This window comes from Aethina tumida, chromosome 5 (genome assembly GCF_024364675.1).
Source record: "Aethina tumida isolate Nest 87 chromosome 5, icAetTumi1.1, whole genome shotgun sequence".
NCBI lineage: Eukaryota > Metazoa > Arthropoda > Insecta > Coleoptera > Nitidulidae > Aethina > Aethina tumida.
The window spans coordinates 21,953,807-21,974,965 of NC_065439.1; the positions used below are offsets into that span (position 1 = coordinate 21,953,807).

General features: G+C 25.9%; 2 protein-coding genes across 2 annotated transcripts in view; one reads left to right on the forward strand and one right to left on the reverse strand.

Annotated features, from left to right (window-relative positions):
• The window catches only part of LOC126265703 (uncharacterized), a 30,831-nt gene extending 24,825 nt beyond the window's left edge, over positions 1-6,006 (reverse strand). The window contains exon 1 of the mRNA XM_049967991.1: positions 5,960-6,006. The gene's annotated coding sequence lies outside the window, so the exon portion shown is untranslated. The remainder of the gene's footprint in view (positions 1-5,959) is intronic.
• The window catches only part of LOC109600431 (CUGBP Elav-like family member 2), a 372,127-nt gene that overhangs the window by 921 nt on the left and 350,047 nt on the right, over positions 1-21,159 (forward strand). The gene's annotated exons all lie outside the window — the stretch shown is intronic.

A 21,159-nucleotide genomic window follows, 5' to 3' on the forward strand; every position in this document is an offset into this window, starting at 1 on the left:
GTTGGCTAGTTCGGTGGAAGGTTTCTATCTCCATTATTATTCTATCCTATAGATAATCTCGACGAATGATATTAAACGTTATCAATTTCAGTGCTTTAGCTTTTATAAATCTCAAGGGACCGGTCTAGTTGTTTTGCGATTCCAACGGATAAGTTTAAATTTAGAGCGGCGCATTTTCTTTTAATAATCGCGTCTCCTGTCTGATTTATTTTTATTAAATTTCCATACGTCAGCACCAATATGAATACTTAAGTGGATGTTTCAGGAAGTAAGCGTCAGCAAATAGTAGACACTCGGATATAACGGAAACAAATTGAGTTAATGTAAAGTTGTTTCCTTTCACTACGGCTTTATAATAACCAGTAGTACCTTAAAAGGTAAGACGAGTATTAAAGACAAGAGGATGATGTGCACACCAACTACTTCAAAACACTTACCTTCCACGCTTAAAGTGAAATAATAATGTTTCGCCGGTCTCGGCATTGTATCTGACAGTTATTGATCACACAGTTAATGCACAATACGATTTATAAACAATTTGCGGGGAATTTTCACGGTGACAGGCTCTACTGAATTTTAAACCACGATTAAATTTTAAGGATGCAGGACGACAAATTTAAGTGACGTAAATTAGAAAGCGATGGGACGTGGAGTTTATAAATAAATTGTTGTATAAAATAATAAGTGTTTCGGCTACTGAAATTGTATTTAAAGTTTTTACAACTATCATTTATTGTTTCATAGCTTCAACGCTGAAACGTGGTCAATAATCATCTCAGAAAGTTCACAGAAAATAACAATCTTACTCGGACATTTTAAAACTCATATTTTGTTACAAGTACTACTTTTTATAGTTCTTTACTAAAATTACAATGTGTTTATAATATATATATATATATATATATATATATATATATATATATATATATATATATATACAGTAGTGGTCATTATTATAACAACATTTTAATTTTTAATCTTTTATTTAATATGAGCTTTTAAAATAATATTAATTTATTATTATTGTTTTATACAGTATTTTAGAGAGAGTGTATGTATCTACATTAGTTGTAATAAGATTTAAATTTGTTTATATATTTTTAAAAAACTAAATATTTATTTTTAATTTAAAGTATTCAACGGTGCTATATGTTACTTTGGTAATATTTCATACATTTTGAAATTAGTTGGTAATCTAACGTTGCAAATTTTAAACATAATCAACAGACACACTCGTATATTAACTGTGATAACTTTTAATTGAGCTGATTATGGATCAACAACTGTATATGGGATTATTTGTAATACTTCGGAGTATCATAATTTATAATTTTAACTACACTGAGATAATATTTATTTTTTGGTGTTAATCTTAATTAATAATAATAAATTATATAATTTTTTATAAATTAATAATTTTTCTAGGTGAAAATATTTATCTTCAATTTGATGTATTAAACTCTTCTGAATTACCTTACTTAGATAAGGAGTTATTATACTTTAAAGTTGTCTAAAAGTTCTAGAATTGCATTTTTTTCAGACATATACAACTTTAGAAATTTTCATTTGTCTTGATAAAAGTGTAACATATATTTAAATATTTATATTATTGTTAGTTATGAAATACGTTTGATAACAACAATATAATTGTTTATTTGCTTTTCAGTTAGGTATTTATTAATATTTGAAAACAAAATTAAGGATCAAAATTAGAGCAACTATAAAATAAAACAACCTTACGTATTCAGTATTTAATAGTTTATCCAGTATTCTTAATAACTTCTAAACACTACTTTTTCATTGATTTCAGCTACTTTTCAATAGAATCGTTCTATATTTCTTTATACCTAGGTTTGAACTTATTCGTAGATCTCATTCAAATTTGTCTTTTTACATGGATTTTTATCTCAAAAGTTTTCAATTGGATTGAGATCTGGGCTTTGTATTGGCCAATTGGATTGAGATCTGGTTGCTTTACTTATGAACCCTGCTTGAAATAAATAATAATATTTAAAAACTACGTAAATAAAAATATTAGTATATCGTTTTTTTTAATAAAATAATTTGTTGTACTATATATGAGCGATATATTTGATTAAGTTAATTAAATTATTTTTCACAAGACATTTAATTGAAAAATTCTATGACATAAAAAGTACTACTTTCAATAACTCAAACATTCAAACATATTACATGAAAATTTTGCAGGTGACATTGCTTAATTTCTTCCTTGGTACAGTTTACATGATGACATTGATGTAGCTTATCTCCAATATATTTACTGTCACATTTAAACTTATTAAAACTTATTTATGAAATTACAAAAAGAGATATTAATCAAAAAATTTACATAGGTACATCGTTACTTAGAAAAAAAAAAACACTTTTTCACAGTACAAAAGTTTATCGGTGTTGTAAATGGAGTTCACGTGCCGAAAGGACGACGAAAAAAAAAAGGGTTCCGCATCGGCCCAAATAAATGCTCGAAATGAATCATCACACTCCAGACACCCATATTTTATTGTTGACACTTTTCAAACAGATCCCGTTTCATTAAAATGGCAGATGGCCTGCCCATTCGGCACTCGAAATTTACTCGTCGGAATCGACATAAATAAGCCATTGATGTCCGCCTAAAATTTCAATTAACTCTTTCGCACTTTTCATACCGCCCGTCATCAATTTTAATTTCCATACCTACTTGAAATTCATTTCGCTCCCCTGAATATCTACGTGCTGAGTTTGTGATATTTTTCATTAAATCAATTCCGGCGCAGTTTACGGGTTTCCAATATGGTCGAATTAACTTTTCGAAATGTGTCTCTTGTTGCCTGACGCTAATGGAATTAGACTTAATGATAAATTATTGTCTTCCGCGTTGACGTTTCGCAAGTTAAAACTCCAAATCGTATTTCATCTTAAAAATGAAAATTAAAGTGCAGCAGGACGCCACTGGAACACAAATGAAAGTGTAAATCTCGCACATGGAAATACATCCCCGGCGCTTTTACAACGGCCAAGTGAATTGGCACTTGTCTCTCAATTAACGATTCAGGTTTTAGACACGATTGAAATGTATGTACTGCGACTGTGATCTTCGACGTCCATGAATTTTTTACGGCCCATTGATTTATTGAAATCGTGTCTGTCCTCCTCCACCATCCATTAGTACAGTTTTTGCCCGGCGACAGCTTCAATTAAATTTAAGCGAACGTATCAAGAACGTGTTTAACGGTTTTGTTGTAATTTACCGGGTTAATTATTTATATGCTTCTAAAAGCTTCATGAATAATCACCGCATTTATGTCATTATATTTTAACACGGGAATATTATTATAAATCTCGGTTTGGCCTCTCAGTTGTGTGTGTTACGTATGTGTGGCATAGTAAAATCCTGCTGTAGCGTTTAATTTATTTAATACTGTTCTCTGTGTCTCTCTGCGAAGAAAACTAAAGAGAACGAGATAAAAGACCTCGGGGGAAACATACCCAGTTCTCTGGTCGTAATTATTTCGGTTACAATAATTCACTTAGCAAATAGCTGCAGAAACTGCTGAAGTTGCGCCATTATTTTCGTAATTTAATGTTGTGCAAAATATAAATTAATATTTCGCTGGTTAATTATGACAAACTCGAATGGAACGCTAGTTTTTATAATAGGAATAAATCTTAATATGCTGACTTTGCTAACATTATTTTATGTTAGGATAGCTATTTGGTCAACTGCATTTACATATTTCAAGTATTTTTTATTTTTTATTTGTCTAACAGTTTATTTTATTTTAAGATATAAATAATTTATGATAATAAATACATTATTCATTGTTTAATTATATAATTTATATTTATTTATTTACTATTTATTCATATTTCCTTCGTTATTTGTTTATTATTTTTTTATAAAACCATTTAATTTTTACTTAAACATTATTAAATATTTGCAGGATTTTTTCCTGTCTTTTCATATATAATTTATTTATCCAATAATATTTATTTGAAAGTTTATTTTTTATTATTTATGTGGTATTTATCATTTAATCAAATTATATAAAATATTATTTAATTATTATTTTATTGTTAAATAAACTTAATTTTTCAGACTGCTACAGGATAATATTGGATGAATAATTTGCTATTACTTGGTCAGTTTTGCTTAAACCTTATTAAATATTTTACAGGATTTTTTCATGTGACTTTATATTTTATTTATCCCATAATATTTATCTGAAAAGTTAAGTTTAATTTTTTTCAGATTTCTGTAGTATTTGTCATTTAATTTTGTATTATTTAACTTAATTTCAACAATATTATTTAATTATTATTTTATTACTTAATAATTTAACTTTTCAGATTGTTTACACTATTAAATATTTTACAAGATTTTTTCATAAGACTGTTTAAATATATTTTATTCATCCAGTAATATTTATATCAAGGTTTAATTTTATTGGACTTGTGTAGTATTGTTATTTGATTTTTTATAATTTAATTTAATAGTAACAATATTATTTATTATTTTATTATTAAACAATTAAGTTTTTCAGATTGTTTCAGGAAAATATTCTAATATTGAAAGTTGAATAATTTGCCACTATTTGGCCAGTTTTATTTAAACACAAACAAATATTATGCAATATATTTTATTTATCCAGTAATATTTATTTGAAAGTTTAATTTTTGGATTTGTGTAGTATTGTTATTTAATTTTTTATTATTTAATTTAATTGTAAAATATTATTATTAATTAATTTAATTTAAATCTTATTAAATATTTTGCAGGAATTTCTTAATACTTTTTAAATATATTTTATTTATGCAGTAATATTTATATGAAGGATTAATCTTTTTGGATTTGTTTAGTATTATTCTTTATTTTTTTATTATTTAATTTAATTGTAAAATATTATTTAATTACTATTTTATTATTAAACAATTTAATTATTCAGAATGTTTCAGAAAAATATTGTAATATTGAAAGTTGAATAATTTGCCAGTGCTTGGGCAGTTTTACTTAAATCTTTTTATTTATCTAGTAATAATATTCATTTGAAATTTTTTTTTTTTGGAATTATGTGTTATTTCAATTTTTATTATTTAATTTGATTATAAAATATTAACTAATTATTATTAATTAATTTAATTTAGCAGATTGTATCATGAAAATATTTTAATATGTACTGAAAGTTAAATAATTTGGTACTATTTGGTCAGTTTTACTTAAAACTAAAAAATATTTTGCAGGAATTTTTCATATTACTTTTTAAATATATTTTAATTATACCTTAATATTTATCTACTACTTGGCAGTTTTATAAACAAATATATGACATGAAAATATCTGAAAAAAAGAAATTTAAGTTGAAATTGAATTGAAATAGACAGTTGGAGTTTGGATATAAAGGATTAGAGTAGAATATTTTCATTCCACTAATTTATTCCTCTACATTGCTCTAAATATTTAAAAAGAAATTAAAGCAAATCATAAACAATAACTTCAATTGTTGCTTTGAACTCAATTTAACTCGCAACTTTGTGACACAATGAATATTGAACGTGTTTCAGCATTGGAAGTGCGAAATAATAAATGGCAGTTGTAAAAACTTTAAACATACTTCAAGTAACCGGGGCCTTTATTACTTTATGCGACAATTTACTTAAAAACTTCACTTCCCTCCGTCTCCTAATTTACGCCACTTAAATTCGTCGTACTTGTATCCTTAAAATTTAATCGCGGTTTAAAATTCCGTTAAACTTTTGCGGACGACGAAACTCTCCCGGTGAATTGTTTATAAATCGTATTGTGCATTAACTGTATGATCAATAACTGTCGGATGCAGTGCCGTTGTAAAATATAGGGGGAGAACGGCGGACCATTATCATTTCGCTTTAAGCAGAGAAGGTAAGTGTTTGAAAGTAGTTGGTGTGCACATCATCCTCTTGTCTTTTATACTCGTCTTACCTCTTAAGATGCTGCGACTTTTTATAAAGCCGTCCGGGAAGGGAAACAACTTTACATTAACTCAGTTTGTTTTCGCTATATCCTGGTGTCTGCTGTTTTCTTAAGTCCACATCCTGAAATATTTCACGAAGAGATCATGTAAAGTTAATAAAAATAAATCGTGAATGGCAGAAAAGCTGTAAAAATGATAAAGTTTAATTACACCTTTCAAGACAATTTACGGTAATAGAAATCTGTATTTAAACTAACCAACTATCAGAACTTTAGTAATTACTCTTAAATAAATCTGAAGTGGCGTGACACATCTTAATTTAATGATCATTAAAATTGAAGTGTTCCAAGCAGTCACCAAATGACTACCATTGATACCACGACGGAAAGTTCAACGTAAACCAAAAGAAAACAATTAAACAACTCGAAAACAGTTAATAAACAACACGAAACAATTAAATGTTCGCATCCAGTATGAAAATTGGGTTGGAATGGTGCCGGTTTAACAAGACAAAGTGGGTCTGAACTGTACCGCATCAAAATAGCGTAAGATCTATGGGCGTATATAATTCCAACACACGGCCGTTGATTATAACATCAAAATCATTTACTTTGAGGTACTGACACTTGTATCCAGTCCAGTGTGGATGTTAATGCGGTAATTCAAGGATAATTAATTGAATCAAAAGCCAGTTGGGCGCTTCCAGTCATTCTTAATTGAATTATATCCTGTGGCGAGTCGGGGCAGGGAACGACTCGGACTACCCCGACTCTGTTTTGTGACAGCAGTTCTAATGTCTTAATTAAATGCTCTTCGCGTTTCCTCGTTTCGGATCACTTCGTTTAATACTGCAATTAAATTCAATCCGTCCTTTGTCACCGATCAATTTTAACCGAGAATGTTGGATCAATTCATTTTTAAGCTTGCAAAACATTGCGGTTTGTTTTAATGTGTTTTTCCAATTAACGGGGGCTCGAGGTTGGTTAATGGCGTCGGCTTTCGCGGCATCCAAATGCAAATTTTGGATTAAGCAATAGTAATTTGGCGCTAACTGAAAACGCCGTAATAATAGCAATAAACATATTAAAATACATTTGTAGTTTTATTGGAAGTAAGTGATATTAAATGGGGAAGTATGCAATAACCCGACTAGGATCGTTTAAAGCGACAGTTATGGCCCATTATAACTTGGAAACCCGCTGTCTTAACAATGGCCCTGGAACTGGAGCACTGTAGCACTGTACCTGCATGCCAGGACTTTTTATGTGCCCATTTTTGTTCACTTTTAGCGTAATTGATACAAGTTCAGTTTTACACTAATGTCTCTTGCCAACTTATTTAATGGTTATTGTTACAGTCTTGTATGGGGCTAATTCCGTCCCGAATAACTAATCCCGATTAACTTTATGGCGGGGAAAAGTAACACAAAACTAATTACAGATCCTGTCATCAGAAATAAAACGGACTTTAAAATATTTATAATCCCCCACAAGATATAAATCTTGTGGAAATTAAAATTATCAAAAGTTGGTGGGCATTACTTTAATATCCACAGGCGATTAGTCCTGTCGTTTTGAATGTAATTCGTCTGGATAAACAAAACACACAAAATTAATTAAGGCAAACTTTTGAATTACTTTACGATATCAGTCCCGGACGCAAAACTAACTGAAAGTTAAAATGAGTGTAATTAAAAGCTAGATGGAGGGGCGGGATCATAAAATGTCTCTTTTAATCCGGCCAGGTAACTGAAACGCCGGGCCCTCTAACTCCGGAACTTTCATAATTTTTCTTTGACAGTTTTCCCAAGTTTATTAATCTTGCACAGGGACTTGGACTCTAAAACTGTAGTAGATTTTTCACTTTATAGATCGTTCGCCTTACTACTTCATCAATTTATTTAAACTTTATTGCTGCGAGCTTTTCGCTGCACCTGCTCCGTTCTCATTGTTGCCAATTTAAGGCCGCAATAAACCCATAGATTTCAGATTCTAACTTATATTCATTTGTCGACACTGCGAAATACAAATTTCGAACAGATCGTTTCGGATCGTTACGAAGAAATATTGACTCCATTACAGATTATGTTCATTCCTACATGAAATTTTCAGTATTGGGATGTTTTATGTTTAGATTATTGTACACACTGCGCCTGAAATTTTCTTTGTATTCACTAAAACATATTATGAATTATTTTTAAAACATATTCTGTATAAACTCCATAAATTTTATAAAATAATTAGTCTAAAAACTGAATAATATGTTATATATAAACCGCATATTTAAAAATTTAGTAAAATGTTACATTATTATTTAGAATTGAAAGTTAAAAAAGTAAAGTTTTGAACTTTTAAAAATAAAAATGGTTATGAATTATAAAAATTTTAAAAAAATAATTTAGTATACATATAAATTAGAAAATGTCTATAATTAAAAATAAATAAGAATTGTTAATTTAATAAAAATATATATAATAATAAAATTATTTTAATATAAATTATAAAATTATTTTAAAAAATTTCAGTAATAATGATAAAAAAATAAAAATCAACTAATTAATTATGTAATTTTTGTAAATATTATAGCAATATATTCAAATTTTTAATACCAAATTAAAAAATATTTCTTATTTTATATATCACAATTTTTTTAATCATTTTGTATTAAAGGTATAATAAAGATAATAAATAATAGTTCAATATTGATAAATAGAATAAGAAAAACGTAAAAAAAGGAAAAAAGTGGTAAATTTGAAATTAAAAAAAAAAAATAGAAATGATAAAAAATTAAAAATCAATTATTTAATTCTGTAATTATTGTAAACATTATATTAAAATTTTTATTGTGAAATTCAAAACGTCTCTTTGTAAATATTATAGAAATATATTCAAAATTTTATTACAAAATTAAAAAATATTTCTTATTTTACATATCACAATTTTTTAATGATTTTGTAAATACTATATATAAATGAATATTAAATAAATATAATAATAAAAATATTAAATACTAGTTGAATATTGATAAATAAAATTAGTTTAAAATGTAGCAAATTTGAATATTTAAAAAATCAAAATTATGTTAGGTATTATAAAAATTTCCAAAAATTTTATATTTATAATTGTAAAATGCATTTAAGAAATAATTCAAATAATTTTTTTTAATGTTGTAAATATTACATATACTAACAAAATCTTATATTATTATCCTTTTAATAATGTTTTAATATTAATAAATAGAATTAAAAAATGTTTATGAATAAATTAATTAATAGATTTTTAGAAATAATGTTAAGAAATTAAATTTAGGTTATATTTGAGAAATAATATCGAATTTTTGTTTAAAAATTTATAAATCTCTTTTAATTTATAAATTTTATTTTTAACAAAAAAAAAAAAATGTTTCAAAATTTATGTAAATTTTAAAAATTATGTGTATATATATATATATATATATATATATATATATATATATATATACTATAAAAACGATATTATGATAAACAATAGAAATTGTAAACCAACATATATAAAATTTTAGGTTAACAAAAAATACTTAATATTTTAAATATTATATTTATCTATAATTTTATTAACCATAGTGGCTTACCTTTTCCATTAGCACTTCTTTAAATAAAGTGGCACTTTTAATTCCGCTGCACTCCTTGAAAACAATCTTTTACGTTTATTTGCCACGACAAATATTATTCCACACTTAAATACCGAGCCAACAAAGAGTTGCGGGAGGAGGTTTTAGGGAGTTCGAGTGTATTTGCTTATTTCGTTTCCGTATCAAGCAAAGTAAATGCCACCCTTTCAGCCAAATTACTTTCCAGATGGAATGCAACATCAACACCTTTGATTATAATGCTCGCGATCTCGTAATAAGTCTCCGGTTCAAAGGAGTAAAGACGGCGATGGGGGAACGAGCACAAGAAAATTCCATTTGCAAGGGTTGTTTCGAGTGAAACATTATTGGTTATCTTAGACCTACCAAACCGCAATAATGCCGAACAAGCGCCCAGTAAATGCTGACATTAAAATTTTAGTTTATTGGCAAAGTTTTCGGGGTTTGAAGAACGGAAAGTAACGTTTCCTTGGCACATACTTCAAATTGATCTCCGGCATCGTTGGGGGGCATAAAGTCTAATTAATTACATTTTTGTGGTACATGCCCCCAAATAAATCTAACCCCTTCAATGGGAGGGTAGATAACAACGTAATAATTTTGTTGAGATTCCAAATTAAAATCAATTTGACCGAAGGAAGTGACAAGTTGAAAACGTAAATGAATAAATGTTTGTACATTTCAAGCTGAAATGTGATATGCAGAACATTTTAATTAAATGGATTACAAAGTTCGGCGTCATTGACCGAAATTCACGTAATATATTTCACTAATTGAATACATTTTCTCTAAAGCGAATTACGTACAAATTCAATATTTCGCTTATTTAATTAAAAACTTCGCGTTTTAGTAAATTAATCGAAAGCTGGAAATACGTTGTTTTGCAATAAAGCCCGGATTAAGCTGATAAATTTATTGTAGAGCTTTACGTCAGACTGATTAACGTGCGGATAAAACTAAAACGGAATAATCAAAATAAAAACAATATGTTATGTGCACTGAATCCAATTTCATTAACAAATCGGTATTTCGAAATTAAATCTTTTAAGTTTTAATGATAACGGGCTAATTTTAAACTTGAAATTCGCCGTCTATATTATTATTATACATACTCTAGCGATTTATTTAAGAATATAAATTCTAGAGATTTTACGGCGGTACTTATATTATTATTTTTAATTATACGGGATCCACTTTAAATTTAATTAAAGTTGTTAAACCAAAATTTTATTTTCTTATCTGCAAAACAATCACGAAATTTTATAACCTACAGGTCATAAGAAAAGTCTGAGCTTTAAGCTCTGGATCATGTCGGAAGAAATTTATTTTTTAAAACTAAAAAGTTAATGGTTTTCTTATTTGAATTATTACAAGAAAGTAAAATAGCTTTCATAATTGACCTATATAAATGAGGAAAAATATTTTCTTTTAATATAATAATTTGAGAACTTAAAAATTCAATCAAAAAAACTCTTTCATGGCTTATAGAGAAAAAAATTAAATGCGATTGCGATTTTATCTTTAAAATTATATTTCAGTTTTGACTCATTTATTTGAAAGAATAAACCACATGAATTGCATATTTATTTATTTATTTATTATTATTTTTTTAATATGAGGTTAACATAGCATTTAGCAAACTTATTTTATATAACAAAAAAAGTTGTAAAATTTGTTGTTACTTTTTTATTTTATTGCTAACAAAATTAATATTATTTGTTTTGAATATTACATTATTATTATCTCGTTATACATTTATTATATATTATTATATATTATACTATATTTACATTTATTTTATATTATTATTATATTAATATTATCAATATTATATTAATACTTATTATTTATTATTTTAATAAATATTATTAATTTCTCCTTATGCAATCATTATAAAAAATTTACAAAATAATTTAAAAATAAAAAAAAATAATATTATGAGTGAAAACCTGAATTGTATATTTCATATTATTTCATTTTAGTATTAAAAACCTTAGAAATTTGTAAAATGTGGATGTGAAAATTATTTTTTTTCACTTTATTTCATTTAATATTAAAAATATTAAATATATAAAATATTTTTTAAAACGTGTTTGAAACAGAAATAATTATTATAATTTTCTTAGTACCAAATTTTTTAAAGAATTGTAAAATATAGAAGAATAAAAAAATATGAAAAATCTAAATATTAAATTATATGAAATATATATTATATTTAAGCAAAGCTTAAAATCAGATTAATTAAAATAATATTATTATTTCTCTTTTTATTTTAATATTAAAAATTTTAAAAATATATAAAATATAGAGTTATATACAAATAATTTTATTTAGTAATTGTTTGGAAGAAAAAGAAAATTTGAAAGAATTATACATTTTTTATTGATAGTGGAATGTTAATTTGGTATATTTCCTATTATATCATTTTTAAATATTTACAAAATATAGAAGAAATTAGAAAAAACTAATTTTGTAATCGGAATATTACGTACTCTGGGTTGCCTACTCCAGCCGAAAATGAACCGCGACATCTCGGAATCGAAAGATCAAGCATATGTTCAACGTCGTTGATTGACCCACGTGTACTTTGGTATTTTCTTACAATAAACGTCATTTTTGAAAATGTTTAAAAAGAAAACAAAACAAGAATTTCTATATTTTTTATTTTTTTAATTAAGACATGTATTTAAAATTTATTTTAATGTTAATTTAATTTGAAGAATCAATAGGATAGAAAACAGTTTTTTTTTTAATATTTTGAGTATTTATCATAATACTTTGTTAGAATTAATCTAATAATTATAATTAATATCATTTTAGTATATGGCCATATGTTTTTAATTTTTGTATTTTAATAATAATGTTGTTAATTGTAAAAGCCGCTTTAGATTGTGTTGCATCTTGATACGCACTGATTTATAAACAATGTTATTTATTATATTTTAAGATGAAACCGATTAAATGCGAATATATGAATATTTTTATTGCAACCAGATTAAATTTATTGTAAAACAAACATGAAACCGCAAACGAAAATTCCTATGATAACCGGCGTAATAAACATGCAGGGACAATCTCGATTTTTCCATCAGCCATTTACTATGCTGCGCTGTGCGATCGTACATTCTCAATAAATGTTTACGCGCTGTGCCCAAGTGTCATCGGAATGAACAAAAACAAAGACCGTCGGCGCACAAATGCACAATAGGCATTATTCGACAAAAGCCCCATTTTGAACTTGTGCGAATATACACTTTATTGTTTTATTAATTCATAGTTTGCGGAAGCTTGTTCGAACGGCGGCGGCGGCTTTGGCGCAGGGGGGCGGCACGAACAATGCTCGTGTCAGCCACAGGGGCTACAGCTTTCTCTTTGCCCGTTCCGTTTATTGTGATCATGAAGACAATCAATCGTTTTCGGGAGTAAATAAGTTCGGAGCATAGTCGAAATTTATCGTTAATACGAGTAAGACTGACAATGGGATTATTCGTTACACAATTAGTATTTAATAAATAGTAATAATAACAAACCTAATTTAATTTGTTAGTAACATAATAATAATCTTAGTATTTTCAATTATCTTATTTAATTCAGTAAACTGAAATTTTCTAAAATTAATTTAATTATTTTAGTAGTTCAATCGTTGCTAATATAAATTCAATGATGATTTATTTTCAGTAAAATTAAAAAATTGAAATATCAAAATAAATATTAATTAAAATTAATTAATTTATTAAAATATATTGATTATTTGAAGCAATTTTATAAAATACAATAGATATTTTATATTTTTTCTTTGTTTTTTTTTTATTTTTCATTATTATGGGATTGCGATTTTATCTTTCAAATTTGACTCATTTATTTGAAAGAATAAACCACATGAATTGCATATTTATTTATTTATTTATTATTATTTTTTAATATTAGGCTAACATATTTAGCAAACTTATTTTATATAACAAAAAAAAATTCAAAAAGTTTTTATTACTTTTTTATTATTGCTAACAAAATTATTATTTTTTTTTTGAATATTATATTATTATTATCTTCTTATCCATTTATTTTAAAAAGTTTACAAAATAATTTAAAAATAAAAAAAATAATATTATGAGAGAAAACCATAATTGTATATTTCTTACTATTTTCATTTTAGTATTAAAAACCTTAAAAATTTGTAAAATGTTGGTAAATTAGAAAAAATGTTAATTTTTTATTACTATTTTATTATTTTATCATATTACTAAAAATTTTTTTTGAAAATTACATTATTAATATTAAATTATGGTTTGAGAGAAAAGAAAGATTGTATACTTTTTACTATTTATAAATCCTTAAAATTTGACTTTTTTAATATACACCCATTAAGTATTGACTTAACATTTAAATTAATTATATTTTTTTACTTTATTTCATTTAATATTAAAAATATAAAATATTTTTTAAAACGTATTTGAAACAAAGAAATAAATGTAATAGTTTACTTAGTACCAAATTTTTTAAAGAATTGTAAAATATAGAAGAATAAAAAAAATGAAATATCTAAATATATATTATATTTAAGAAAAGCATAAAATCAGATTAATTAAAATAAAATTATTTCTCTTTTTTTATTTTAATATTAACCTCTTTAAAAATTTTACTACTTTTTACTATTTATAAAACCTTAAAATTTGACTTTTTTAATATACACCCATTAAGTATTGACTTAACATTTAAATAAATTATATTTTTTTACTTTATTTCATTTAATATTAAAAATATAAAATATGTTTTAAAACGTATTTGAAACAAAGAAATAATTGTAATAATTTTCTTAGTACAAAATTTTTTAAAGAATTGTAAAATATAGAAGAATAAAAAAATGAAAAATTTAAATACATATTATATTTAAGAAAAGCATAAAATCAGATTAATTAAAATAATATTAGTTCCCTTTTTTTATTTTAATATTAACCTCTTTAAAAATTTTAAAAATATATAAAAAATAATTTTGTTTAGATATATTTTTCACATATTAATTTAAAAAAATTAACTCCCAAATTTAATAAACAATAAATGCTATGACATTAATTTAACTGTATTATTTGTATTGTCCTTTTTACTACATTATTTATATAATATATATTTTATTTTGATTGTCAATCTGTATTATGTGTAAATAAATATTAATTAATTTATTAAAATATATTGATTATTTGAAGCAATTTTATAGAATACAATACATATTTTATAATATTTTTTGTTTATGATTTTTTTTATTTTTCATTATTATGTGACTTGTTAATTCAATTAATTTTTATTAAAAAATAGCAATAATTAATTTATTTATATAGAAAATTTTATAAGTAATTTTTGTTGATAAATCTTAAATACTTATTTATTATTAAATTTATTTTTTTCATTTATCGTTTTATTGTTATAAATTTTCATTAAAATTTTTCGATTTTCTTATTAAGGAATTACTTAGAAAAGTATAAAATAAGCAATTTTTAATTTTATTTTGGATATTGTTGCTTTCTTTTTATTATTTTATATGATTCGTTAATTAAAATTTCATTATAAAAAATGATTTTTAAAGCAATAATTAATTTCTTTATCTCCTTAAAATTTATTTATTTTTGATTGTTTAAAATATATAATTTATATTTTGATTTGTATTTATTAATTTTGAAGATACTATTTTTCTTTTATTTAGAAAATTAGTCTGTTAGTTGTAATTTCAAAAGTTTTAATATTCGTTTCGTTTCGTAATTTTAAAATACTGAAAACATGAGCAAATAGAAGACATAATTGAAACTCCTTTTGAAAAATATACCTTTTAAATAATTTAATCATATATGCCGTGCGTTTTTTTATCGTAAACATCCACGTGCCCTGGAAGAGAACAGCCACATAAATTTTCCCGGGGGTGCTTCTATTTATCTGCAGCCGGACCGGCGTTGTTTAAGGGAGCGCGAAAGGATGACTAATGGGAAATCGACTTTGGGGACGACAGGTAATTTTTCGCGGGCCCGATAAGTGATCCAAATGATTTGGCGGGGCGAAATCGAACAAAAGTAATTTGCAGTTACCGTGTGACACCACGATCGACCGTCGACCATCGCCTCGACCATTTGTCCTTCCCTTTCTCGATGTCCTGCGGTCCTTCTGCGTCCGAAAGTCGTCGTAATTATTTTTATTTTATTTTATTGTGTCGCCGTTTTATATTGGCTTTCGGTTGCGGACGGGAAATGAATGTCTGCACCGAGGGTTGTGCGGGTGGGGTGCACTTTTCGCGGACCGTTCAGGTGGGACGAGGCGATGTGACAGTAACAAAGAACGTGGCTGTGCCGGCGGCTCATCATCGTTCCACCTAATTTGGATGCAAACTGAATAGACTGTAAAATCCCCGGGTTGTGTATATTTTAGGAAGTTGAACTTCTGAAAGTTGTTAATGGCGTCGCGACCAATCGTTGCGCCGGCACCCACACGTGTTTATGTATTTAAGTATTCCCGAGTCGTATACTTCTAATGCGAGATAATTTTATATGTGCCAGTTTATTATGGGGACCGCCGTCACGGGGTTAGTCCCTATCGCGGAGTTAATAACTACACTATAATTTAATAGCCGTTTGTGGGGTAGATACAAGTCTTGGGTTTAAGATGATGTTTTTCACATTTTGTAATTAAACCGCTTGATCCAGGTACGAGATTAAGTGCGAAGGTGTCGTAAAATGCGTGAATGGGACTGTCTGTACGATAATTTTCTTGGGGCGATCATTTTAAAATAATTTTAACTAATATAATCACTGTGACTCACGTTATAAATAATATAATATTCTAATATAATACAAAGTTAGTTTTTATTATATTAAATTTATTGACTTATTTTTAATTTTGATGATACTAAATATTCAATTTGATAATAATTAAAATTGTTAATTTAAATTATTTAATTTTAAAAAATTAAGCTTAAGGAATTAACATTTAATAAAGAAAAATTAAGATTATAAATTTAATTTTATAAACTTTAATCAATTAGATTTAAAAAATGAAAAATAAATCATATAACAGAAAAATATTATTTTCGACCTAAAATATTAATATTCAAAAGTTATTATTAAATTAAATAACCAATCAATTTTAAAAATTAATAAATTATTAATTTAACTTTATAAAATTAAAAAAATAAGCCTAAATAATTAAAAATAATAAATAAATTAAGTATAAAAAATATAAATATTAATTTAAATTCATAAAATAATTAAACATAAAAATTAAAAAAAATTAAAATTATTTATTTAAAATATTTAAATTTCAAAAATTAAGTTTAAAAATTGAAAATAAACCATAATATTCTAAAATAGTAAGTTTTAAAAATAAAAAAAAATAGGTTTAAGAAAATATAATTGTTATTTTAAATTCATAAAATTTAAAACACTAAACATAAAACACTAAGTTTAAAAAATTGAAAATAAACTAAAATAAGTTAAAAATTAAAAAAATAAAAAAATAAAATTATTTATTTAAAATATTTAAATTTCAAAAATTAAGTTTAAAGATTGAAAATAAACCACAAAATTCTAAAACATTAAGTTTTAAAAATTAAAAAATTAGGTTTAAAAAAATATAATTGTTATTTTAAAATCATACAATTTAAAATACTAAACATAAAAAATTAAGTTTAAACAATTGAAAATAAATCATAAAATAAACTCTAAAATAAGTTTAATTAAACTTAAAAATTAAAAAAAAAATTAAAATTATTTATTTAAAATATTTAAATTTCAAAAATTAAGTTTAAAGATTGAAAATAAACCATAAAATTCTAAAATATTAAGTTTTAAAAGTTAAAAAATTAGGTTTAAGTAAATATAAATGTTATTTTAAATTCATAAAATTTAAAACGCTAAACTTAAAAAAAAAAAGTTTAAAAAATTGAAAATAAACTATAAAATACACTCTAAAATAAGTTTCAAAAAAGAAATAAGTTTAAAAAGTAAATATAACAAATAAAGTTTAAAAAATATGATTGTTAATTTAAATTAATAAAATTTAAAAAATACAAAGTAAAAAAATTGTAATAATAAAAAATAATGATAAAATTATTAATTAAAATAATTTAAATTTAAAAAATTATGCCTAAAGAATTGAAAACAAATCATGAAATAAAAAATATATATGCTTATAAATTTAATTTTATAAAATTTAAAAATTTAAACATTAAAAAATTACATTTAATTAGAAAATTATATAATTTTATACTCAATTAATATTTATTTTAATTTTCATTTATATAATTATATTATATATAAATATATTATTTGTTAATAAATTATAATTTGATAATAAACTAAAACCTTCAAATTAAATTTATATATAATATTTTTTATATTAATTCATATTTAACAATTTTTTAGATAAGATAAGATACAGTTTCTCAGTTTTATTTATAAAATATATCAACAAAGTATCAGTATATTATGTGACAAACTAAAGTCAACCCCTATTTTATCGATCCCCAAAACTAAATTAACAGTATCTTTGAAAGTTAGTCGGTAAGTGAGTGACGCGATCGGCGCGACACAAATAATTGTTATAACAAACACAATGAACAGCATTAGGGAAACAAAGGAATAATAGGGTGGAATGAAGAGGCGAGCGAATTGTACGAAATTTTAGATGTGTCAGCGAATGTCACACATGCCAGATAACATCCACACGATCCGGGTGGTTTTAGCCCGTGGGCCCTTGTGTCGTCGGGGTAATCAGCCGATTTGCTTACTCCGAATAATGAAGACCCCACCAGGTCCTCGGTCTGAATCACCGCCACCACCCCCAATTTAGCCGCCCCCTTTTTCGTCGAGTTCGTTTGTATTAATCACCTCGCTTTTCTAGACGTTTTGATTATTTTAATGAACCGCATTATAATTTTCGCTTGATTTAGGCGAAATTTCGTCGTCGGATTTCAACGGAAATCGTTTACATGTGCGACCACATTAAAATTAATGAGACGTTCGGCAGCCGCTGGTGCCGGGTTTATTAATGAGCGTGGAAATACCTTAATTAACTTCTCAGTTACCTTAAATCAGGCATAATTAAATCGGTTTTATTTGCTCCACTAAAACTGTAATCATTGCATAAATAAAATAAATAAGTTTCAATCAACAACCACTTATAAAATTCTAATTGTAGCAACAAAATTTTGACAAACACGAAACTTAAACAACAATTTTAAATGATTTGATTTGGAAAAAATTAATTTGATACAGCAACAAGTCCGAGAGAACGTAGTTAAGGGTACGGGGCTCCGGATTCGACTATCTCACGGTGGTTTTCTCCGGTCATACGTTTCGGCATTAATAAAACTGGCCGTGCATGTGTTGAATACAAATATACTTTCGTGCTCGTATGAGAGTTGTCAGGTGAGGCCAACTGTGTAAAAAATTATTCTCCGGAGCCCACTCACTGAAAAGGGCTCAGAACTCGGACCCACCATATCTCATTAGATCTCGCCAAGTAGGGAAGACGCTTTGAAAAGGTAATACCCGAAGGAAATCTAATATAATAAAAAGTCATTAATTTTTTTTACGCGTTCGAAGGAGGGATATTACGAAATATGTAGTTGCTTATAACTTTTTTTTATTAGCGCGTCATCCTGCTGAAAATTAACACTCATCTCTTTATAAGGCGGCATATAGCCTAAAAAATATTATTTCCTCCCCGTGTCGCCTCTTTAGTCCGGTTTGTCTCCGGCGTTTTACTGTCAAAGTTTTTACGTTAACGGTGCAATAAAAATTTAATGCTTTACCGATACTAATGCAAAACTAATAAAACACAAAATTGCGAATTTGTATTTGCCCACTAAACAAAAGTGTTCGTCATTTCGAAATAATTAAAAAAAAAACATTCAAACATTCAAGTCTTGTAACTTTTTCCGGTCGCCGAACAAAGGGCGAGATTCGCCAAATGCAAAAAAAAGTTGCCATCTGCGAAAATGAAAAACTCCTAAAAAAGTAATAAACTCCCGTCAATACATTACGTCGCGGAACAAGAGACCTTAAATGAGGACGGCCTTGTCGAAGGAAGCAAGACAGAAAAAAAAAATGAGAGAAAATGAAATAAAATAAAATAAAAAAAGAAACGCGATCGGCGGCCCTGTTTGCACTGTAGTAAAAAGTGCAGTCAAAAGTCGAGAAAAGTTAGTACACTTTGCCCGGGCATTATCAGTGAGTCAATCGAACTTTAGCAAAGAACAAGAACCCGTTTCTCGGTAAACTTGAATTAGACCCCGGTATGAGGAAAACTTCTGTTAAAATTAAGCCGGATGACTTTCCATTTTCTCCGTTTTACTCGAAAACGAATAAATATAATGAAGTTATTTGTGTTTCAAATCAAGAAGTAAAATGGATTTCATCGAAATTTTCAACGCCGAATACGAGGTTTTTAATTTCGTGCTAGCAATTTATTTGTTTAGTTCCACTCGGTCGGTTAAACTATTTAGAGGGGATTAAATGGAAAAAGGACAATACTATTTTAATTGCTTATGAAAAATTTATTTATTAAATTTTTACGGTCAAATTAGGAATTATGACTTTTGATTTATATTCATTTGTTTGTTAATCTTCTAAAAGCCTTCAATTCTGTTTTAAATTTCTTTTCTGTAAATACGTTTTACTTATATTGAAATTGATTTAATTATTTTATTTTATATTAAATAAAATATTAATAATAATGTATAACAATGAGTATGATGAGTAGGAACGAATGGGGATGAGTAGAGGAATAGGGATGAGTAGGGACGAATAGAAATGAGTAGGAATTAGTAGTGGAATAGGGATTAGTAGGGACGAATAGGGATGAGAAAAAAATCTTCAGGAATATTTTATAGCTGTTTACTAAGATATATATACAATATATATTTTTAAATTTCAAATAGATAAATAAAACAAAAAACAAAGTTGGTCAAAGTCACATGTTGACTTAAAAAGTACCTCACTTATAACGTTTGTGTGGAACAAAGTTGGTTATACCAAATTACCTAATGCCAGATGAATCCTAGCTATCATTTTTTTACAATAAATAAGTAATGAACTCAATATTTAATAGTTATCTTTTTAAGAACTCATAGTCCTATTGCACATACCCATTTATGAATGACATATAACATGACGCATTTATGCCTAAATTGAATGAAATGATAATTCTTTAGACTAAAGAGAAAATAAAATAAAAAGTAAAACAAATATATTTTACAACTGATTTAATAACACTGCAGATTTTTTGAAAAATTTGAGGGATAGACCAAACTTTATTGTAGCAAAGTTAAACTCATTATCACCATTTTATTTTAAGAGATACGACAAAAAAAAAAATAAAATAAAAATTATGACAAATATTTTCCAGATCAATAACCAAATGTCTGAAATCCACCTATAAGTAAAATTGATTTTGCTGAAAGATAAGGCGTGCTTGGAGGAAAAACTGAGAGCTAACTCCTTTTAGAAAGTTTTGGCGACTTCTCGGGACATTTTTATTAGCAATATTTCCTCTGTATGTATTTGATTAGTAGTTTCTGAGAGGTAATCGACAATTTCCATGG